This window comes from Mastomys coucha, unplaced genomic scaffold (assembly GCF_008632895.1).
Source record: "Mastomys coucha isolate ucsf_1 unplaced genomic scaffold, UCSF_Mcou_1 pScaffold22, whole genome shotgun sequence".
Lineage (NCBI taxonomy): Eukaryota > Metazoa > Chordata > Mammalia > Rodentia > Muridae > Mastomys > Mastomys coucha.
Genome location: NW_022196905.1, coordinates 211,956,430 through 211,981,431, shown reverse-complemented (window position 1 = coordinate 211,981,431; position 25,002 = coordinate 211,956,430). Strand labels below are relative to the sequence as shown.

Below are 25,002 nucleotides of genomic sequence, written 5' to 3'. Positions count from 1 at the left end.
AAAAAAAAAAAAAAGAGCTGAGCCCATTGTTTGCATGGTGTTCCAGTTCTTAAGTGTCCAATAAAAACTTTAAAAGGATCATCTGGAGCTGCTGTGACTACCTCTGGGAGTCCAGTCAAAACATTAATTAATTGTCCTCAGTGTGAGCAGTTTTATTTAAAAAGCTCATGTTTGTTTGGCTTTTTTTTTTCCATCTCATTCTCTAACTCCAATTTGTCACATCCAGTTCCTCTTATAAATTAGTGTCTTCCTTAAGACTCTACTGAGCCAAATCAAAACAACTCTGAGATTCCACCTCACACCAGTCAGAATGGCTAGTATTAAAAACTCAGGTGACAGCAGATGCTGGAGAGGTTGTGGAGAAAGAAGAACATTCCTTCATTGCTGGTAGGATTGCAGCTGGTACAACCACTCTGAAAATCAGTTTGGTGGTTCCTCTGGAAAGTGGACATAGTTCTACGGGAGGACCCAGCTATACCATTCCTGGGCATATACCCAGAAGATGCTCCAACATGTAATAAGGACACATGCTCCACCATGTTCATAGCAGCTTTATTTATAATAGCCAGAAACTGGAAACAACCCAGATGTCCCTCAACAGAGGAATGGATACAGAAATTGTGGTACATCTATAAATAATGAATTTATGAAATTCTTAGGGAAATGAATGGATCTGGAGAATATCATCCTGAGTGAGGTAACCCAATCACAAAAGAACACACATGGTATGCACTCTCTGATAAGTGGTTATTAGCTCAGAAGTTTGGAAGACAGGAAGAACAACCCAAACCACAAGAAACTCAAGAAGAAGGAAGACTAAAATGTGGACATTTCATTCTTTCTTAAAAGGGGGAACAAAATACCCATGGAAGGAGTAGCAAAGGCTAACTTTGGAGCAGAGACTGAAGGAAGGACAAGCCAGCCTAATATAGCTATCTCCTGAGAGGCTCTGACAGTACCTGACTAACACAGATGTAGAGGCTCACAGCCATCCATTGAAGTGAGTACAGGGTCCCCAGTGAAGGAGTTAGAAAAAGGACCAAAGGAGCTGAAGGGTTTGCAGCCCCTTAGGACAAACAACAATATGAACTAACTAGTACCCTCAGAGCTCCCAGGGACTCAACCACCAACCAAGGACTATACATGGTGGGACTGATTGTTCTGGCAGCATGTGTATAGTAGAGGATTGCAAATTCCGTAATCAATGGGAGGAGAGGTCGTTGGCCCTGTGAAGGTTCTGTGTTCCAGTGTAGGGGAATGCCAGGGCCAGTAAGTGGGTGAGGGTGGGGTGGCAAGCATGGGGAGGGGGGAGGCAACAGGGGTTTGTTCTTGTTGTTTTTGTTTGTTTGTTTCTTTATTTTTTGGAGGTGAAACTGGGAAAGGAGAAATCATATGATATGTAAATAAAGAAAATATCTAATAAAAAAATACTCTACTGAGCATCTGTTTTGGCTCTGCACAGCATAGTGTTCAGGGCAGCAATGTGATGGGTCACACTTAGCTAGGCCTGTGAGACTGGCCTCTGCTTTGCTTGGTTGACTGCCATTGACATCTCTCTGCATTGCTCTCTAGAGATAGCTAGTCAATATGCTAACAGGGGACCTTGAGTTGCCAGAAGAAAATAACATTTTGGCATGGTTAAAGTAAAAAGTAGTGCCTAGAACTCCCTGCAGCCAAATTACAAAATTGTCTTTATGATAGTGCTGTGGTTGGGCCTTTGTTCCAACATCATCTCTTATGATCTAATGAATGAATGAGTAAACAAAGCATTAGGAAGAGATTAAATAAGAGACACAGTCAAGAAGCCCACAGATAGAAATGACTGGTTCATTAAGAGAGGCAGCTAAGAGACTAATCAGGTAAAAGTCATTTGGGAACTAGTAACAGAAACTCCGAGACAGGTTGGCTCAAGTTTGCTAGCGTTTGTCTTACACAAGGACAGTGTGGAGGTGGGTAGTGGTTGGCATTGGCTTAGTATCTCATCTTCTCTCATTGCCTTTGCCTTCTTTGCATATTTGCCAGGTATCTTCAGGAGAGCAAGCACTGGCCAAAGATAAAAGGGTAGAGGTGAGACTGCAAGTATATATTTACCAACATAATGCATACATGCATAATTCATACACAAATATATACATACATACATAACTTTAACTTTGTTGTATACCCTAAGCATTACCTGAGTCCTAATTATATGAAAAGTATTAGTCATCTGAAATTCAAATCTGATAGAACATATTACAGTTTTATTTCTTAATCCGACAACTCAAAGATACAATTTTAACTCCATGAAACTAGAGTTTATAAGTTTCTTTCCACTTTATAAAGCCAGGGCTACATGTTGTGATCACATGTAAGCACATGGGGTGAGGTAAAGAATTCAATATAGATTGTGCAAAAAACTGGAATAATTTATCTAGTGGGGAACATGAAATTGAAATTAGTAGTTAGTAATGGAGAATTAACTTAAAATTAAATGTACTTGATATTGTTTGTAGGCTCCTTGGAGATTTCTTAATGTTGGTTTCAGAACAGTACGAAGAATTCCAGTATCTAAGCATGTCAGCATTCTGTTGCTCAATGTACTGGCCGGCTCTGTGTGTCAACTTGACACAAGCTGGAGTTATAAGAGAGAAAGGAGTTTCAGCGGAGAAAATGATTCCATGAGACCCAGCTGAAATGCATTTTCTCAGTTAGTGATCCAGGAGGGAGGGTCCCTTGTGGGTGGTGCCATCCCTGGGTTGGAAGTCTTGGGTTCTATAAGAGCAAGCTGAGTACGCCAGGGGAAGCAAGCCAGTAAGTAACATCCCTCCATGGCCTCTGCATCAGCTCCTGCTTCCTGACCTGCTTGAGCTCCAGTCCTGACTTCCTTTGGTGATGAACAGCAGTGTAGAAGTAAGCTGAATAAACCCTTTCCTCCCCAACTTGTTTCTTGGTCATGATGTTTTGTGCAGGCATAGAAATCCTGACTAAGACACTCAATGACATTTGAGCCTTGCCTGCATGAGTGGCAACCTTAACGTATTGTTAAGAGAGTGCCAATTTGCCACTTGGGAACTTGTTTGGAATACTATAGTCTGAGCCAACCTCTACACCTACTCAGGCAGATACTCTAGGACAATGGCTTGGAAATCTGACATTTTAATTATCCCAGCTGTGATCCTGTTACCCACTATGGTCTGGGAAGCACTGCTGTAGACAATGAGGTGAATTCTGGAAGCCTGAGTGATATGTATATATATATGTACATATATATATATGTATCTTTTGTGTATGTGTGTGTGTGTGTGTGTATGTGTGTGTGCATGCAAGTACTGTTACATGTGTGTGTGGGTGTGTGGGTGTGTATGTGTGTGTGCATGCAAGTACTGTTTTGTGTGTGTGTGTGTGTGTGTGTGTGTGTGTGTGTGTGTGTGTGTGTGTGTGTGTATGGAGGCCCAGGACCTGTCTTCCTCAATTTTATTCTACCTTGTGTATTTAGAAATGGTCTCTGGTGCTGGGCGTGGTGGGGCACGCCTTTAATCGCAGCATTTGGGAAGCAGAGGCAGGCGGATTTCTGAGTTCGAGGCCAGCCTGGTCTACAAAGTAAGTTCCAGGACAGCCAAGGCTACACAGAGAAACCCTGTCTCAAAAACCAAAAAGCCAAAAAAACAACAAAAAAAAAAGGTCTCTGGCTAAGCACAGAGCTTACCATGTTTTATCTAGTTAGGTGAGCTAATTTATTTCAGGGATTCTCTGTCTGTTTCACATGTGCTGGGATTACTATACGTGGGGTACAGTGCCCACCTTGTTTTATATGGGTGCTGGGGATTTTCATCTGGTCCCATGTTTGTAAGCCAAGTGCTGTGCTTACCCTACCTTCTTCCCAATGACTAGACCACATTCTCTTCAGGTATTCTTCTGTCGGGAGGCACTTGTTTCAGATATTGACTGTTGTAAGTAATACTATAATAGTTCTAAGACTGACAACATGAGTTTGATCCCTAGGACCAAGATGGGGCTGTTGATCCTGAGATTCACAAGAGAAAAACCAATTCTACCATTTTGAGCCAAATTTCGAACAAACAATGCTGACTAAGATGGACTTTTGCCAGGACCACTCCCTGGTAGCAGAGTGTCTTACTGCTGGTGGGCTCTCCCACCAGTGAGTACTGTCCTCTTAGACACTGATGCTGCAGTGCTTTGCTCCTGTGATATGTCTGTTTTCCCCTGCCTGGAATTCTTGTGGAAGGACAACTATTCCAGCTGAAGCTGGCTTTCTGACAAATTTAAAAGCATCAATCAAGGGTGCTGCTAGGTCATATTAGCAAAATTCTCCAGATGCAAATGCCTAACATTGAATCTTGGCTTAGTTTCTGCTTCTTGGTGATGATGTCACTTAATTCTCTGGGTTTCTATTTCCTTAAGTATAAATTCTCACCATGCAACAACAAACAAGTATTAGTTTCATTTTCAAACCCCATACTTTAGCCTGGTGAGTTGACTCAGTTAGGAAAGTACCTGCTGAGCAAGCACCAAGACGTGAGTTCTGGTCTTCAGAGTCCATGTAAGACAGGGGAATATGTTTGTGTGCATCTGTAACTCTGTTTAGGGGGGGACCCTGGGCTTACTGGCTAGCAAGTCTAGCCAGTCATAAAGCCCCAGATTCAGTAGAGTTCCTTTTGAAAATGAGAAGGTGAGATTGATAAAGACCCATGACATTGACTTCTGACCTTTGCACATATACATATACCCAAAGATATATGAAGATAAAATAACCCTCTGTTTCTTCTTTCTTTTCTCTACTGTGTGCTCTTTTCTCACTACTCAGGTCTTTTGGTTGTGAGCTGTACTCATTTTTTCCCCAACAGCATTCCATGAACTAATTCTCTCTGGACAGCCCAACTGATTTCTCTGCATGAATATAAACAGCTTCGTGCTTGTTTCTAGTACTTGGATACTTGTATTCCATCCCTTGTTTTAGGACACATCAAAATGAAAGAATGGTGAATTCCAAATAAAGAAGGGTATGAAGTCACTTTATTAGGTCTGTGTCTTTGAGAATAACCAAAGCAGTCAGTTCTTACAGCTTCTTACAAGTGTGGCCATTTCTTGTTTCAGGACGTCATGGCATGGAGGTAGCCCAAGAGTCTCTCATCTGACTTGTCCCCTTTTCCTCACTTGTGGAAACTGCTGAGTCTCTGCAGGATTTAATTGGGGTTAGACACTCCTCTGTACTCACTTTCCTATAATACCTGGCGTGCCCATAGATGCACTGTATCTAATATAGTGCTCTGTACATAGTCAGGATACCCTCAGTGAGGACTAGTGATTTCACAGTGGAGGTGTCTGATCTTCAGTGTATCATCAGTCTTAGTGTTCCAGGGGCCAGCCCCAGCATGGGGGTTCTTCTTTCTTGTCAGTTCTTCTTGAGGCAGCGGAGGGAATAGAGCATCAGCAGAATGTAAGACTTGGCCTTACGAAATTTGGGGGTAAGACTTTGTCTTTTGAGATATTTAGGGTTGCTGTATAATAAAAAGTTTACTTATCTAAGTTACTATGCTACTGTAACTGATCTGCCTTTTGAGTTCCTCTGAGGCCAGAGACTGCAGTCTCAGACACTTAGCCCTTCATCCTAAAACAACAGGAGATTAAGTAAAGGATTAATTGCTAGAACCTTTTCCTATTGTCCAGATGCCTCTGGCTTATAGGGCTAGGGGGAAATTTAGAGCAATAAATTTCTATTGAACCAGGAGAAGAGAATAACATTTGCAGAAGGAAAAACTTATACATAGCAAATATGCATAATCTCAAATAAGTTCATATACAGATTCATGCATGCTCATTTATACATTTCCATTAAAACTCAGTTGGGACCAGCTTGCATGCATTCTTACAATTACATACTTATACACACATGCATACATTCTCACAATTACATACTTACACACATATCCATGCATATGGCGCAAAAGACCAAGTACTGGTGCAGAAAGAACTCACTCATTCTGGATGAAAACTGAGCTCCAATCTTTATTTCATAGAGAAAGAAAAGGCTTCTACTCTCTTAATGCTAAATGAATTAAACCCATGTTTGTAAGAAAAAAGGCTTTGTTCCTTTTAATAAGACTAAGCTTGCCTTGTCCTTCCCATGGGACCTGTTCTGTCCCATGGTAAGGAGAAGCCTGCCTGCTCCTTCTGCTCTCTGCAGCATCTTCTTTTTTCTTCTTTGCCTCTGCACTCTGCACATTGCTCTCTTAGTTTTTTTTTAAAGCTACCTATAGTTATTCCACTCTGCATTCTTATTCTAATCTTGTTCTCTCCTCCTGCTCTGAAGTCACAACAATGCTCTTACTCTCAATGCCTTTTCTCCCAAAGCTATGCCTATACTTCTAAGTTCTTCTTGAGTTCAGTTCTGTGTTCTCAGCTCAGTTCCCTCTCACAGCTCAGTTCTTCTCAGCTCCACTGACTCTTTGCTTTTTCCTCACCACTTAAACATCTTTCAGAATACATATTCACATGTTATAAAGTTCATCACAAGTTCACTCAAAAAATAAAATCATAAATTGAAGTAGAAGTTTACAACAGAGAATGTTTACCTGCATATCCATTACGAGTAATTATCTGGCTAAACATCCATCACTTGTCTCAGCTCCACAGGTTCACTGAAGGTTTAAAACCATAACTAAGTTATTAGTGAAGTTTTGTTAGGTAAACTCAGTCAATATTTTATCTTTTCTCCTACCACCTATAATAAATTGTTAGTTCCCTTTTCATTACCTTTGGTTAATTGTTTACAACCTCTTGGAATGTGCTCTGAGTAGGAGAAAGTCTGGTTACCATCTAAGAGCAATTAACTGGTGATACTTGGGAGACTAGCAGAGTTCTCATCACAGTTTTGACTATCAGAAAAGGACCTAACAGCAGTCCCGTTATAAAAGAGCTTAATAATCACAGATATAATTTTAGGAATTCTTATAGGATCAGCATTAAGACTTAAGTCATCTATTTCTCTATATAGCATCATTACAAGGCAGTACATCTTCGTGTATCTGCAGAGATATGCTCTAAAGGAGTGTGCAACTAGTTAGTGATTGTTATATATTTCAATAATAACAGGGAAAGCATATTAATAGCAGGAATATTTCCTAAAATGAATCCCTTAGGGCCTTGCTTAATAAGGACATACCTATTGCAGATTATATAATAATCTGAAGCTGACAATTTCAGAATGGTCACCTGCTAGTTATCAGCTTGTCCCATTGTGGCTCCTGACATAAGTTTTTAGGATAGAACAACACTTACGTTCCTCTAAAAGTTACTATTAGCTTGCTCTTTATTGTCAGTCCCTCTATTCATTTTCTAGCCACGTCTTGTTCTTTTTCCTTAACACACAGCATAGTTCCAAGCCTTTCATCTATGCTATTATTATTCCCAAACTTCGATGTCTAGGTAATGTCCATGGTAGTCTATAACTGCACTCTAGTTTTTTATATTACCAATGATTCCAGCTCTCATTTCCCATTTGATTCTTTGGTTTGCTAAAATTCATATCTTCTGAAATGCCTTTATTTTTTCAGATCTCATCCCTAAGACTGATCATTGGCTATTCATCAAGAGTTCAGTAGTCACTGATACTATTTGTACCACATTACTCTACATTCTTGAGTAATTTTTAATCTCATTCAATTAGTTGCAAACAGGTTGCTGTCATGAGCTGTTGTCTTCAGAGCCTCTGGAAACTGCCCATGGTGGTGCTTTATTTGTATGGCTTTTCAAACACTGGGTTGTTGAACACAAATGACATTAAATGTAAACATCAGGGGCAATGGACTTCAATAATGATAATAATGTTATTGTTTTCCCCCACCTTGCAAGGGGTTGACAGAAGAGGAACATGAGGATTGTGTTGCATTCATTGTAAGTAAGGGACATGTTTAATTGGCTTCAGGGATTTTGCATTATTCTGTAATGGGCAGAAAGCCAAACTCAGAAGCAGCTTCTTTCTGGATTATTTCTGGTGGTGATACTGTTCTGATACACTGTCTGGGTGAGAAGAAGATAGATGGAAGAAAGATCCTGGCTCACAGCAGATACCGTTCTCAGCCATGGGATAGCAAGTTACTGCCAGCAGATACCATTCTCAGCCATGGGACAGTGAGTTACTGCCAAGAGAAAGTTAAAGCTGTGAAAGCTCTTTAGAGGCTACCACGACTCATTGTTTCATCTACTCATCTATGCACGTAGCCATCTGTCCTTCCTCCTGCCTATCCGCCAGTCTGTCTGTCCATCATTCTAACCCACCCACTCTCCTATCCATTTATCAATCCCTCCATCCACCTACTTACTCACTGACCCACCTCATTGACCCATTTATCCTCTCATCTATCTGTTCATTCAGCAATAATTTACCAGGAAATAATGTGAAGGTTTGTATACTGAGTGCTCCAAGAGACCTTGAACAAATGTAAAATACAATTTAGCAAATAGTCATCAATCAAATCATATTTCACTGAAGGTTGTGTGAGCTCATAGTTGAATGGCCTATAAAATGCAGGATAATAGACCTTTTTTTTTAAAAAAAAAATAAGATTTACATGTATAGGTATTATTATCTGCTGGTAGGTCTATGCACCATGTATATTCAGTGCTCATGAAAGGCAGAATAGGGCATCAAATCCCTGTTACTAGAAGTTAACAGGTAGTTTTGAGCCAGCAGGTGGGTTCTGGGAATAAAACTCACATCTTAAAGAGCAGTTAATGATGGTGTTAACAGATGAGCTGAGCCATCTTTCCAGTCCCAAGGATGATGTTTTTTTATACCTTTCTAAATTTTTGGTCTATCTTATGAATATATTTTAAAAACTAAAGGATGTAATGACAACTACAGAGTTTTACATAACAATGTCATCTGGACAAAGCAGGATGAGTTCCAGGATTAACTTGTTGCTGTCTTGACTGAGAGTTATTGATAACTGAGGATGGCCTTGGTATATAATACACATGCACGCACACACACACACACACACACTCACACACACTCACACACACACTCACACACACTCACACACACACTCACAAACACTCACAAACATGCACACACGTACACATACACACACTCAATCTAGGCTTGGGGTATGGAGACCTTGGGTCACTTTGGAATCTTCCGGATACTTAGTTGACATCCATGAGTATGATTCCCTTATATGTAGAGCAGGCCCTGAGACCAGACAGTTCTAAGTTCAAAATGGCTTCATGGAATGGTAATATGTTCTTTCCATGGATTTAGGAGTCTGGACTGGAATCTTAGCTCTACTGCATGCCAATGGTTTGGTTTTTGAGAAGCTGTTCATTTTCTGTCTTATTTTCTTCCCCAGTTATGAAGATGTGGTGGTGTAAGGACTGCATTCTGTCCTATCTGCTCCAACTGCTAAAGTAAATGTGTGGACTGTGATCCAACATGTTTGCCCTTATAAGAATAGTGTCTTAGTCAGGATTTCTATTCCTACACAAAACATCATGACCAAGAAGCAAGCTGGTGGAAAGGGTTTATTCACCTTACAATTCTACATTGCTGTTCATCACTAAAGGAAGTCAGGACAGGAACTCAAACAGGGTAGAAACTTGGAGGTACAAGTGGATGCAGAGGCCATGGAGGAATGCTGCTTGCTGGCTTGCTTCCCCTGGCTTGCTTAGCTTGCTTTCTTATAGAACCCAGAACTACCATCCCAGGGATGGCACCACCACAGTGGGCTAGGCCCTCCCCCATTTATCACTAACTGAGAAAATGCCTTACAGCTGGATCTCATGGAGGCATTTCCTCAAGGGAGGCTCCTTTCCCTGTGATAACTCCAGCTTGTGTAAAATTGACACCCAAAGCCAGCCAGTACAGAGAGAACAGGATATACACAGGAACAAAAGGAAGCTTGATGTGAGGCCAGAGGAAGAAGGCATCCATCTACAGCCATGGACAAGGACCTCAGAATAAACCAACGCTTCTAAAAACATTCTCTGTGACTCCCAGCCTCTGGAACTGTGAGAGAATGCTGTTGTGTCTGTATTAATTACTTTTGTTATCGCTGTGCCAAAATACCTCACAAAGGTAACTTTAGGAAGGAAGGACTTCTATTGGTTCCCACCTGAAAGGTTCAATTCATTTTGGGCAATGCTTAGGAGGCAAGAGATTTGAGGCAGCTGGTCACATGGCATCTATGGTCAGGAAGCACAAATGAATGATGCTACTCAGCTTACCTTCTTTTTATTCAGTCCAGTTCTCCAGTCCATGAAATCGTGTTGTCCACATTTAGGGTGGGTAACATGATCTAAATAAACCCAGACATGCCTAGAGTTTTATTCCCATGGTTATTCTAAATCCCATCAAGTTGACAATTATAATTAACCATCATACTGTGTTATATCCCTTATAATGAGGTATTTTAGTTATAAAGATTTATGTACTGGTATGTATATAAGTATTTTGCTTGCATGTATATATGTATACCACAGTGTGCAGAGTCTGGAAAGGTAAGAAGAGGTATTGAATCTTCCAGAACTGGAGGTGCAGGTTGTGAGCTCTATTGTGGCTGCTGGGAACTGAAACCTAGTCCTCTACTAGTGCTTTTTTAAAAAGGAAAAAACAAAAAAACAAAAAAAAAAAAAACAAATCAAAAACAGCAACAACAAACCCCCCAGAAGCTAGGTGTTTCATTCAGTGTATTCTGATTGTAATCTCCCCTCCCCCAAATCTTTCAGGTGCTCCCCAATTTCCCACCCACCCCAAATCCACAGTCTTTATTTTTCTCCATCATCAGGATACAAGCAGGCACCCAAAACTAATACAATAAAATATAATTAGACAAAATAAAATCAAACAAACCACAATAGGACAAAGCAGAGAAACAGAAGAAAAAGAAATAAAGAAAAACCTCAAGAAATACATATAGACATAGACACGCACACATTTGCACACACAGATATACCATAAAAACACAAAAATAGAAATCATAATATATATATATATATAAAAAGAGTCTGCAAGAGGGAAAAAGCCCCAACAAGGCATTATTAGACAAATAATCTCCAAAAATGCCTTAGAGAGAGAGAGGGAAAGAGACAGAGAGACAGAGTGTGTGTATGTGTGTGTGTGTGTGTGTGTGTGAGAGAGAGAGAGAGAGAGAGAGAGAGAGAGAGAGAGAGAGAGAGCGTGCACCATCTACTGCTGGACATGGGTCCTAGCCTTAAGAGTAGATGTATACCCAGTAATTGCTCTAAACCTTTGAAATGCTTCTGCAGCCCAGACTGAGATATTTTGGATGCATCACTTTATACACCTTATATGTCACTTTTTTCTCAAAAGCCTTCATTCTTTTTTTTTTATTATTTTTTAAAAGATTTATTTATTGTTATATGTAAGTACACTGTAGCTGTCTTCAGACACACCAGAAGAGGGCGTCAGATCTCATTACAGATGGTTGTGAGCTACCTTGTGGTTGCTGGGATTTGAACTCAGGACCTTTGGAAGAGCAGTCAGTGCTCTTAACCGCTGAGCCATCTCGCCAGCCCAAAAACCTTCATGCTTGATACAGTCATAGTTACTCTCTTATTATTATCGCCTCTCTTCCTCTCTATCCCTTCTCCATCTTTCTCCTATTTTCCCTTTCTTCTATTCTCTACCTCTCTTCCTTCCTGCCTACTCCCCCCTTATTCCAATTCCACTCTCATTCTCTTCTGACTGTTAGTCATTTCCATTCTATCCTTGGAGACTAGTCCACCAGAGTGGAAACCATCTCCAGGATTGCTCTTCATCTCCTCGTTGCACAGGATGGCTAGGGGTCTTTTCCTAAATGCTGTTGGGAGTGCATCATGACCTATACTCCTGACTCCAGCAGCCTGGTCAAGCACCACCGCCTGACTATAAGCCTGGCTCTGTGGTAAGTGACACAGAAAACACCTGTGAAGAACCCCTTCCAGATGACACTTCCTGGGGATATTTCCTGAGCTAAACGAACTGTGCTTCCCGAGTTCCTATCTTCCCTGCTTTCTCAGCTGTGTTTATTGCTGTTGACCTTTATGGGGGTGCTCACACCCACACTCTTACAGTACTACTAAAATTCTAGTAGTGACATCAGCCCTTAGGTATGTGGGTTGACTGTGGGAGGCAGCTCCATCTGGAAGCTAAATAGAGCAACACAATCCTGTTCTTTTCCTTCCCCCACCCTACCCCCCAAACTCTCTGTATTCCTACACATAGAGAATACCAATCAGTGAATTTACAAACTGAAATTTTTCTAAGGTGGCTTTCTATTTGAAAAGGTTCTTAGGATTTCAAAGAGCTGGGAACTGGGTGGGAAATTGGCTAGGAAGCCTGTGCCACTAGAGGGAATAGGTGGGAGGAAGCATATGTACCTGAATTCTGTGTGCCTGGAAAGTCTTGGCTGTGCCCTGTAGATGGAGTTTTGTGACCCCAGCTATTAACAGCTGGATCTCTTCTCAGTTACAAAGACCTTCTGTGCCATGCCAAAGTTGATTTGTACACATTTGATTATATGGCACCTGCATGCTTCTCCTACCCACCCCTGCCCTGGGCATTCTTTGGGTTTTCCATTGGGCAGCACAGTAAGTTCATTATTGAGCTAGGTGGTCCACAGGACAAATGTAGTCCTGAGAGACATCCCTGTCAAGGTATTGCAGGAGGGATGTCCAGCCGCTTTCCTTCTTCTCACCCTTGGTCTTTGTGCCATAGCAACATTCAGCTGGCATTGCTCTTGTGTACTTCTCCCTGGTCAACTGCAGATGATTGACTCCATACTAAATAATGGGGTACTCATGGTGTTGTAGGGTGCTTTCATTTTGCATTGGGTCCAGATTGTGAGTGTCAGGAAGAGTCAATGTTGAGTAGGCACAGTTTTAGGGTCTTGCCCATGTGGCATGAGAAATGAAACTTTTCTGCAGACTACCTCCCCACCTCTGAGGAGCTAGATCATTCTCTCAAAGTGTGAATTCACTTGCTTCTGCCAGTTCCCGCCTTGAGGATGCCTTCACCACACCACAGATGGTGTCCTTCCAGGTAGCCTCTCTCCTTCTCGAGCTGTTTAGAAGGCACCATTTAGCCATGAAGGCACTACTCTGGAGGCCTGTGTTAGTTAGATGGGAGGCCTTAGCCTTGTGAACCATGATGGCTATAGTGGGAAAAGCCCTTAGAAGAGAATGGCAGGCATTTGTATGCAGCCAGTCTGCTGGGGTGAAATAAACACATCTTTGGTCAAACTACACACAGCCAGCATATTGCTAAGATAGCCCAGAGCAGAATCTTGATTTTTCTCACTGTCTTCTTTAGAAACCTGATTTCTTGCTTCCTCTCACTGGGTGGTATTAATTGTGAGAAGCAGTCCTGTGCTCCAATTATTTATTGGTGGAAGCAGTTTTCATTTATAATCTATGGGACTCTTGGGGCATGCCATGTTGCTGAGCTCCAGTTATTTCATCTATAAACAGAACTTGTTGATCCATGCATATCGATTTTTAGAGTTGCAATAAATGATACAGAATGTATCTCATAGAACTCTGCATTTGCCAAGTTATGGTTAGGCAAGTATTCTGCCCATTCAGTAGTGGTACGGTGGTAATTTGTGTCTCTGACTTAGATGGATATGATGGTGTATATAATGAGGTATCAGGTCTAGAATCTGGCCTAGGGTGATCTGTGTTAAATGGAGCCACTGGAATCATCAGAGGATAACAGGAAAATCTGAAGAATAGGGCAGAAAAATGTGTTACCTTGGGCAAGTCACTGTATTCTTTGGGGACTAAGTCACAAGGGGCTAAGGGGAGATTGTAGGATAGGGCAGAGAGATTAGAAGGCAGGTAGTAAGATATTCAGTAGAGGCATAAGGTAGAGGTGCAGTGGTGGTTACCAGATGTGATTCGCTAGTAGTACCAACTTTACCATCTGCTTGTTCATCATAGTCTTCGTTAGGTATAACTTTTTATATACCTACTGAATTCCTAGTGTTTATCTTCAAAAATAAGTTCTGCCAGTACAACTTCTAAAAGAAGAAATAGAGAGTAAGACTAGGCCTCCAGGTATGGTCAAGTGTAGATTCTTTAAGCCTGAGCACTGAGCCTTGCCCTGCACTCTTAGTTGTGCTTGCTGTTTTACACAGCTCTGTGGCTTGAGGGATGCTGGATGCTCAGAAAGTGTCTCTGGTTTTTAGTTGTGATCTAGAGTTGTTGAGGGACCCTGAAGGCTGTGATTCCTGCTTTTGCCTGAGCTCAAGCGTCTGCCCAGTGTCAAGACATCAGTTCTGAGCTCAGCTCTAACAACCCTCAGGAAGGGAACTCCATTCCTCTCTGCAGCCCACTGACTTGGTGACACAAAGGCACTGTCTTGGAACCTCTGGGTGTCTGACCTGTGACCTCAGTGTCTACCAACAGTGCCAGAGCAGATGCAGCTTGTTCACATCCGGGGCTCTTTGGTGGTGCCACCTTAGTGATTCCTTTAGCATCAAGCAACATTTTGTTGAGAGAGTATCAAGCAGCAGTGGAATTCAGAGGTGTGCAAATGCGTCAGGGTACCCCGGGGAAGGGAAGTAGTGCTGGGGCTTTACATGGAAAAGCCTATGTGAATGTGGACCAAGACTGGGGAGGGGATAGAGGGTATTCGAGCTTCAGAATTATCTCTGATCTCTCTGCTCATCTCTAATGGGCACTGGGTCTCATACTTCATTCACTCAAGGAAATAGACACAGTCGCACGACGCTTAGGCTGAGAAAACTTTGAGAAAGGATGATGGTCAGAGTCTATAGGAGGGAGGATCACCATGTAATTCCGGTGAGGACTCAGGAAGTGCTGGTTACCCTGACCCTTCCTGAAGTCGAAGTTGGGTAAGATATCCAGCAGTGCTCTGGCTAGTGTTTGGGAAAGAATTCCTAACTTCAACACAGTTCCTCAGTCTGCACATGTGCTCTTCCAGGTCACAGCTCTGCAGTTCACGGCTGCATCTTTCGGAACATTTTGAGTCGAATTGAGAAGGATGAGATCATTACCTATTCCACCAGCCTTTTTCTCTTTTCATAAAACCATTGCAGTCTATGATTAAAGAATCAAGTGTCAATAAACTGAAGAATTGGGCATGTGGTAATTCCTAAGATTTAAGCAGACACAATATTTTCCATAGGTAATCTGTGTCCTTAAGCCGATACCTTCCCTGTCCTTGGTCCGTTTCCATGAACTCAGACCAATCCATGATTTAGCTTGCTTGGTCATTTTCATTATGTCTCAAGATTCCCAAAGACATACTCCAATGGACACAGATGCCTCCCACTCCATTTGCTGCTATCTTGTGTTACCAAATGTCTCCTGGCTGAAGATAAACCCACATTTGATGATCAGTGTGGAAGTTTGAAGTTGAAAATCATCCTTACAGGTAGGGTGTCAGCTTCAGGATGCACAGAGATTCTGTTCTTCCCTGTTCTTAGTTTTCTTAGTTTCTACCACCTGTGTTCCTTGCTTTGTGGTCCTTTTTCTTTTTTTCTACAAAGCATGTCCGTTCAGTCTTTTTACCCACAATGCTATGCACTCTCACTTGTGCCTCCCCATAGACCCTCCCTTACATGGACATTTGTGATGACATGAAGACCATTTAGGAATAATTTCCTCATCTTGGGCACTCACCCTACTTTGAGAGTTCCTGTTAACATGTAATACAACATTCCCACTGTAGAAATTATCATGTGTGGGTGTGTGTCTCATTAGCAATTCTATAGGACATCAGTCTTGGTTCCTACCATTTTCATCTCTGAGGCTCATTTCCTCAAATCTGTCTCTCTCCTGCCCCACTGACCCAATGATGCCCTTCTCTTCCTTGTTCAGGTAACATCTGGAGTCTGCCAACTAAGAGCATGTACCACACACTGCCTTGCCACTATTGGTCTATTTGTTTGCTTGTTTGGACAGAGGTGGATGGTACCTACATCTTATCTCTGCCACACGGACCCATGGATAAATATGGCAGAAACTATTTCGTATCTTCCTAGGAACTTAAGTCCCAGAGCAAGAACCCCAACTTCCCTCATGGAGATGCCCATGAAGCCTTATGATCTGATTTCCACAGAGCCGTGTTATCCTAGAATTGATATCCCCCTGGGACCTCAAGTCTTCTCAGCTGCAGCATTTCAGGGTCCATATTTCCCTAGCCCTTCAGCTGTCTAATTCCCTCTGTGATGGGCTGTAGTAGATTAGCCCAAGGAAAAGTGAATGGACAAGTTCCTATTAACATTTATATTGCTTTTCTTTGTTATTTCTTGCCCTGGGTTGACAAACTGGGAAGGCTGCAGAAAATGTTCTTTCATCTAAATAATGTTCCCATTAGTGGCTAGATTCTGGATTTTTGCTGGGCTGTAGAAAAGAATAGGTGTGGGGAACGTATAAACCCAGGATATAGAGGAGGAATGAAGGTCAGATCAGAAACTGCATGTTAGATTCACTGCACTCATGCTGATTACACACTACCTTGTCTGCTCCCATGCCGGGTCATGGTGTAGAGAACTAACATCCAGTACTTAGTAAGTTAATACGAAGTGCCACACATTTTTCACTTAATGGAGTTCTTCTTCTCTTTCTATCTATGTCTTTCTTTCTTTCTTATTTACTTTTCAGACAGGGTCAGTCCAGGCTTATCTTGAGCCTCTAATCCTATTGCTTCCATCTCCATACTTCTGGGATTATAGGGCTTGTACTACCAAGCTTGGTTTATGCATTATTTGGGACCAAACCCAGGGCCTTGTGCATGCTAAGGCAAGCATACTATCCTTTGACATTTGGTCATTTTATTTTTTTTTTAACCCTATCTCTTTCCAGATCTCTTTCCTTATTGAACCCACTTCATATTTTCTCTTCCTAAAAGCCAAAACCAAAAAAGTGCTTGTGCACACACATGTACACAAAAGAAAGAAGGGAAGGAAGGAAGGAAGAAAAGAAGGAAGGAAGAAAGGAAGAAAAGAAGGAAGGAAGAAAGGAAAGAAGGAAGGAAGGAAGGAAGGAAGGAAGGAAGGAAGGAAGGAAACCAAATTTCTTAAAAACTTAGGGCGAGAACAGTTGTCCTAGCATGCTTTCCCGGAATCGGTGCATAAGTGATTCGAAGATCTGCAGATAAACTGAAGACAGTAAGGGTACCCAAGGCAGAAAGGATAATGAAACAGAAGCAAGTAACTGTGAAGATAATTATTTTGTTCAAGGTAGATGCTGTAACATGTTGTAGCTAATGCAGATCCCTCCTAAGGTTCTAGCAAAAGTTGACAAGAAGCAAGATACATGCAAAGTCAGGAGGGTATAGTTGAAGAATGCATTTCTGCCTCCTTAGGTTGGAGCTATACAAATGGAGAATGGGAAGAAGACTTTAGTGGTCATCAGTCTTTCTCAAGTTGTAACTTTGGGACCTATTAAAATGTAGACTGGTTAGTAAGATATTCTACTTTTCTAACTAGTCCTGGGGATGTTGATGCTCTTGAAAACATGAGTGACACCTTGTATCTTATGGGTATAGAAGGAATACAGGTGTGTGGGAGAATGGTACACTTATGCCACTATGTGGTTACATGTTTAACTAGATATGCAGTCACATTTTGGAGAGTTGGCAGTAAGTGGAAGCCAAAATAGGAAATGATATAAGCTCTATTTGCTAAGTGGAAAAAGAGCTTGAGCTTCTGTTGGTGGGAACAGTTGGAAGGAGATGCAGTGGTATCTCTCTTATACAAGACAACAGCATATGACAACAGCTGTCCAACAACATGGCTTAAACCCAGGTGTTTTTATCTCTGTCCTTCTAGGAGATCAAGGGCCATGTAAGGTGTTGTGATGGTTTAATGGTGGCAGAGATTCCCAGAATCCCTCTGGCATTTACTTCACATTTCTCACTGAAGATTAAGGCAATAAGGTGTCAAAGATTGCCCTAAGTGTCACTGACTCTGAGCCAATAAGAAGCTGGGAGAACAACATGAGCTCAATGTGTTAGTAGGCATTGGAGTGGCATTTCAGAACCTGAGCAATGGTGTCTTTGCTTTTCTGAGTGCAAGCAGTCAATGAGAAAGGATATTCATTGGATATCAGTGTGACAGTCCTTGCTGCCTTTAGAATCATGGTTAGACCTTAGCCCAAGGAAGGCCTGTGGAGCTAATCAGGAACAACATGGAAATTTGATTCTGGGCCACTGTGCTCAGGGATCTTGAAATCTTCTTTGTCTTTTGTATTTTTTAGTTCATTAATGTGAGTGTCTAAATCCTTGTCACAGTATAAGATTCAACTCTAGTGTCTCTTTTACCAAAAATCTGCAATCAAGTCAGTCCTCCAACCCTTGGATAGAGTGGGAAGTCAGCATCTTATGTTCCCGTTTTGTCTTTATTAAGGCACATTACATCTCTTCTTAATGTGTTTGATTGCCTCATTGCTTGGTGCTATATATAATCTCTGAATGTGCTATAGTAGGTGAATCTCACTGCATATTATATGAAGCTTGGTGACAGGATGGAACATGGTCCAGGGTTTTATACTAGAGCAGTACTCCTCAGCTAGTGATCTACCAACCTACCAACCTTCTCTGATCACAGCATCTTTGCTTATAGATTCTAAATTATCTAGTCTTGAATTAGTCCAAGAGTGTGCATGTCTTATAAGCTCCAGGTATTGCTAGTTTATTGAGACAAACATGAGTGATCATCTTTCCCTCACAGGGGACATGTGCTATGAGCCAGGCTTGGAAATAGACCTGGGAATTAAACACAGAGGAATTAAATTCACAGATGAACTGTTTGTGGTGAAGGTGCTTGATGCTTGGAATCTTGTTTTGAATGTTTTTGCTTGTTTGTTTGTTTTTAAACAAACCAATTCTCAGTTTCTCCTCATCTTTCATGCCACTGACTGTATGATGTATGGTCATTCATATAAATTAACTGTAGGATGTCTTTCAGTAAACTATAGAACAATCTTATCTCATTTCCCTCAAATCTTTCTTTATGCTTATGAAAGAGCCTTTTAGAATTAATTAGATATGTTTTTTAACATGTTCACATGAAAGAGAAAAGAAAGGCAAACAGACAGATTTGCAAATTCCAAAAATTAATTCCTTCCTTCCTTCCTTCCTTCCTTCCTTCCTTCCTTCCTTCCTTCCTTCCTCCCTCCCTCCCTCCCTCCCTCCCTCCCTTCCTTCCTTCCTTCCTTCCTTCCTTCCTTCCTTCCTTCATTCTTCTCTTCCTTTCTTCTTCCCTCCCTTTCTTCCTTCCCTCCTTCCTTCCTTCTTTCCTTCCTTCCTTCCTTCTTCCCTCCTTTTCTTCCCTCCTTCCTTCCTTCTTCCCTCCTTCCTTCATTTCTTCCTTCCTTCCTTCCTTCCTTCCTTCCTCCTTCTCACTCTTTGGCATCTGTTTGACCAGTGTCAACTGTGTCTCTGTTTCTTTTTCTCCACATGTCCTGGAATCACTGTCAGTAGTTGCTATTACTCAGGCCAATCCTGAAAAGGTGTGTTGAGAACTGCTTCACTTCTTCCTGGCTTCTCTTTTAGGGATGTTGCTGGCCACATCTGACTCTGTAATACATATTGCCTTTAACATTAGCATCTAGATCACAGCAGTTAGAGGAATGGTCAACGGGATTATCACAGAAGCCACAGTTACTATTGGATTTCCTGTCAACTTGACAGGGTTGAGAATCACCTGGGAGAGAAGCTTCTGGGCATACCTGTTATTTGAGGTGGGAAGACTATCCTAATTACCCAATTTAACAAAAAGAACAAAGGAAAATGAACATCACCATCCATCTCTCTCTGCTTCCTGACTGCAAATGCCATGTGACCAGATGCCTCCATTGCCAGCCACCATGGCTTCTAGGCTACAGTAAGGGACGTAAAAGCCATCCTTCCTTACATTACTTCTGTCAGGTATTTAGTCCAAACAATAAGACTAGTAACTGGTGCAGACTCTGGTGTCCAATGTGGAAATATATTCATGTGATATTGATGACAGCAATGTCCTCATGGTCATGTAGCTTATGTCCATCAGGAAATGCTTCTCCATTACAGTGATTTTAAAATGTAAAATGTTTTAGTCAGTAGAAAAATGATTTTTTAATTTCAACATATGACAGACATGTTTTCCTTGCTCTACATTCTCAGGTAATATTTGTCATAGATCCATGTAAATATGGAGATTGGCTTTTGATTGGAGCCCCAGACCTGTATCCAACAAGCACATAGACGTTCCTATAAATGGGTAAAAGACACTTAATCAATTAAGCAGTATTTGGAGAAAAGTAATTTGAGTTGCAAAATTGTAGAAAGAGAATTTTGAGTAATCTTGAGTGAAATTAGGGTACTTACAGTACAATTATTTTGGTTAAGGATGTATCCCAGTTGGTAGTATTCTTGCCTAGCATACACAAAAGTTTGATTCCAAACCCTGCATATACTGGAAGTGGTGGTACCTGCTTATAATCCTAGCATTCAGGAAGTTGAGGCAGCTTAATCAGAAATTCAAAGCCATCACTGGCTACATAATGAGTTTGTGGCCAGTCTGGGCTATATGAAATATTGTGAGCATGCAGACTTTATTAATGGCACACTGGTGATGTAGAGGTCCTCTTCACAGGAGAATGTTTATATTATTTGACGACCAGCAAAGAAGCTATTGACTTAGATGAGTGGAATTTCAGTAAGGATTTGATCAGTAGACCAGGGTGGGATGTGACCAGCTAGACCTCTGAGTTCCAATTTGAACATTTATCCATATGCAGGTGACCATGAGCCCCTACCCCATTTACTAGAGTGAATTTAGTCTTTCAAGGCACAGAATCACTGACTCTGCTGTAGAACGTCCACAGCAGACAGATATGCCCATCCCTGTGTCTCGTCATCTAAGACGGATCTACAGTGTCTGCCACCTCACATGGACCCACAGCATGCTGCCATCTCAGAAAGACTCTCTGCATCCTATGCCTGAGTAGCTTTAAACCAAGGAAGGGAAGAAGCACACTAGGAGATGGGCACAGAAGGCAAACATTGTGTTCCATGAGTACATTCTCAAAATGCACCATAGGATTTCATCTTTTCCTCCTCCTCCTCCTTCTTCTTCTTCTTTTTTTTTTTTTTTTTTTTTTTTTTTTTTTTTTTTTTTTTTTTTGGTTTTTTGGTTTTTTGGTTTTTTTGAGACAGGGTTTCTCTGTGTCCTGGAACTTACTCTGTAGACCAGGCTGGCCTCGAACTCAGAAATCCACCTGCCTCTGCCTCCCAAATGCTGGGATTAAAGGCGTGCGCCACCACAGCCTGACATCTTTTCCTTCTTTTAAGAAGGCAGTTGAGGGAGAGACTCTGGCAGCATGCTGGAGTAGAATCTCAGAGACCTGGTTTTGATCCTTGTAATTAGCCAATATTCTGTGCCCATCAAAGTTCACTATGACCGGAAAACATATAACTTTCAGTATAAAAATGGATTCTTTTTTATCCTTAAGTCTGTTTTATACAGAATTCAGAAGAGGCCACCACAGGCTCTGAGCTAAGATGCTCTGCATAGGGCTGGGTACCCCACAGAATCAAGCTAGTTGGGAGGCGAGTCAGAAAGCCCTGGCTCCTAGCCCCCTGTTAGGAACCATATACCTGTACCTTGTATGTGGATATTGGTGTTAGTAGCATGTTATCATAGTACTTTAAAATTGAGAAGTTTGAGACAGACAATATGTAATTCCTCCTTTTCTTCAGAAATGGTGAACTGACCTGCACATCTGCATCAGATTTTATAAAAGTGTATCAGGCTGGTGACAAATAAGGTTAACCCTGGAAGCCGACGACATAGAGGAGTTTGGAATGGCATGGCTCTGTCAAGTATGCAACAGAATTGTTTGAGGCAGTCCTCTGTAGATGAAGAAGGTGATGTATCGTTGTGGGATCTTCACGTACAGTAAAGCTTGTGAACTTGTTGATTTGTGATAAAAGGCTAAGAGCGAGCCGTGGGGAACAAGCATTTCTCCATGGGCTCTGCTTCTGTTTTGACCTCCATTCCATTTTGAATTCCTGTCCCTGGATTCCTTGGGTGATGACTACAAGCTATAAGCTGAAGTAACCCTTTCCTCCTCAAGCGCTGCATTTAATCATGGTGTTTTATCACAGCTAGAGAAACCTCACTCGGATAGATTGCAAGAGTTTGCTGGTTCTGAAAAAGGCCATGTTCTTGGTTTTGCAACAACTGTTGGCCCACAACCATGTGATAACTTTGTAGTGCAGGAGCCTCACTTCAAACATTTTTTAGACTAAGAAACTTGTTATTTATTGACAGGAGCAGTATGGTGTGTCTTCCTGTTACTTTTAGAAACTGATGGCAGGTGGATGTTGGCATAGCATTTTATATAGTACATTTTGTTTTAATTGTAATTTTTTTTTTCCACTTGAAGCAGATAGCAGAGGGAAGTTGTCTTCATGCTAGCTTTTTGGCACAATACTTTATTTAAAAAATTACTGAAATTGTTGAAATGATGCCTGCTGAGGCACATTATGGGGGCTATAATGCAGATGATTCTGAACTATGTAAGAATGCCATCTCAGTGTAAGCTGGCTTGAGAGCCAGCATCATTCTCTGGGGATCCCAATTTGATTCTTTGGCTGCAAGTTCTTTGGTCAGAAGTAATCCTGTGTGGAAGAGCAGACAGGCTTGCCCTCAGGTTCCTGCCTTGGCTTCCTTCAATATGGGTGAGTTGGAAGATAAACTAATTATAATATGAAAGAAACCATTTCCTCCCCTAAATCACTTTTGATCTGAGTATTTGTCACAACAGCAGAAATGAAAGCAGATCACCCTCCATGCCCTCCCTCATGGCTCTCCTCCCTTCCTAAGGGACCTCTTACCACTGTTATATATGTATTGTCCAGAACTGTTTGTAGATAGTAGGACGAAGCCTGTTGCTTTAAAAGCAGACATAGTCTTTGTAAATGCTGATTGGAAATGAACTTTGATAGGCCCAGGCATATTGGGCTACTTAGCAGAGATGAGTGGGGCTTGGCAAACTTATCTCTGTTGTGCACAGAAATGGATATAGGTGAACAGAGAGACACATATTTCAAGTGTTTGCTGAAATGTCTTCTAGCCTATGCCAAACCAAATTCTAGACTTGGGCTCATCTGATTTCCCACTAAGTTGTCACTATTTGCTTTTGAGAAATGAGTCTACTGGCACAACCATGTCCTATATACAGCCATGTTCTTTCTTTCCACGACCAATATCATATACATTGATTATCTTGTTATAATAACAATAAATCTATTCTTAACTCCTTCCTTCCTCTAATCTTTTAGAAAAGGGTAGAACTGCTCCTCCTGATGGGCACAACCCCCTTTCTTCCTCTCCAGATCTCAGTGATATCAATATTTAGTACTTGTGCTGTATCCACATTTGCCTGTAGAAGGCAGTTGTACAGAGGTGCATGGCATTTCTGTGGCTTTTTTACTTGTGCATATGCATGTGCAGGAGTGAGAATATGTGTGTTCCATGTGTTTAAGTCCAAGGGCCACCTCAGGTACTGGTCCTCCTCTTCCACCTTGTTTAAGATAGTAGAGTCTCTTCTGTTTATAGCTGTGTTTGCCAGAGCCAGTCAGAGCTTCTATGGGTTTTCCTGTCTACACCTCTCATCTCATCATAGGAGCCCCGGGATTACAGATACACACAAATGTACCAGGCTTCACATGGGTTCTAGGAATTCAGATTCAGGCCCTAGGCTTTTATGGCAATTCTTTTGCCCACTATGGATCTCTCCAGCTGTCTGCATTATTGCTTTTCTCAAACCTACACGGCATATTGTTCTCCTCAGCATAGTTCTGTATACTTCCCAAGACTGCCCTGTCTACCTGCGCCCTTCTGAGGCAAAGGTTTGAGGTGTCTGCATCACTGACTCTTCTGCAGCTTCTGGAATTGGGAGATGGTGGAAGCTTGTTGAGGTTCTAACACAATGTCCAAGAGAGCTCTGGATGTGTTCTTTGTAGTCTGGAATATCTCAGAAATGGGTGGTTAACTTGGAGTGAAAAACTGGGGAAGGGATTGGAAAAGTAGTCTTGTGTGGCTTCTAGTGCTATTGTCTCAGACTGGAGGGACTTGTACCAGGCAAAACTAGCCTCACAGTGGTCTTCACCTTAGCTCGCGATAGAGGAGACTTCAAGGACCCCCTCGTCCTCTCTCTTCCTCTTCTGTGGTTTGTTTGAATTTTTATTAACTGTGATTTCACCCTTCCTCTTATCCCCACTTTCCTCTCTTCCAAATCTTTCTCTTGATCATTAGTACAGATGTGAAACTGGCACCACCTTGTTACCTGGGGATGCTGATGCTGACTGTGCTTGATAGATGGACTGGGCAATGATGTTCATCTTCATAGCCCTCCACATCTCTGAACTTATAAATGCATAGCCAGCCGGTACGGTGGGCTCTGGGGAACCTGCTGTTCTCATGAGCCCTTTCCAGGTGCACACACACACGCACACACACACACGCACATGCACACATATACACACACACATACACACACACACACACACACACACAAGCCCAGTATGTTGGAAGTGATACTCCCCAGTGTAAGGAATTAGACTATAATATCTTAAAACCCAGACATTCTCTTATTTTTCTGCCTTCCAGTTATGCTTCTATGGTGGTTCGAATTTGAATGGCCCCCATATGCTTTGTTTAAATACTTGGTTCTGAGTTAGTAGTACTATTTGGGAAGAATTAGGAGTTGTGACCCCTTCTGGTCTGCCATCTGCTCCCGTAAGCTGAGCCTGTTCCACAGCCCCTGTGCATGGGTCCCACCAGGAGAGAGCTGTTCTCCCAGGAGTGCTTTCACTCCCAGGCTTGGAGGTGTGCTAGCCATGTTCTCTCCAATAACTGTCTGGATCAGGGCAAGCCAGGAGCACATGGAACACAGGAACAGTTGAGCAGCTGGGACAGGATCCTTCTGGTCCCCCATCTGCACCCAACAAATGAGGCTGTTCCACAGCCTGATATGTACAAG

At 41.8% G+C, this 25,002-nt stretch overlaps 1 protein-coding gene and 1 long non-coding RNA gene across 12 annotated transcripts in view; one reads left to right on the top strand and one right to left on the bottom strand.

Annotated features, from left to right (window-relative positions):
- Nucleotides 1-25,002, top strand: part of Large1 (LARGE xylosyl- and glucuronyltransferase 1) — a 503,421-nt gene that overhangs the window by 181,864 nt on the left and 296,555 nt on the right. The window lies entirely within an intron of this gene.
- LOC116069569 lies at nucleotides 1,903-2,530 on the bottom strand. Its single transcript, XR_004110036.1, has 2 exons — nucleotides 2,480-2,530; nucleotides 1,903-2,043 (listed from the first exon to the last, which is right to left on the bottom strand). It is a non-coding gene; the product is annotated as an uncharacterized LOC116069569 (long non-coding RNA).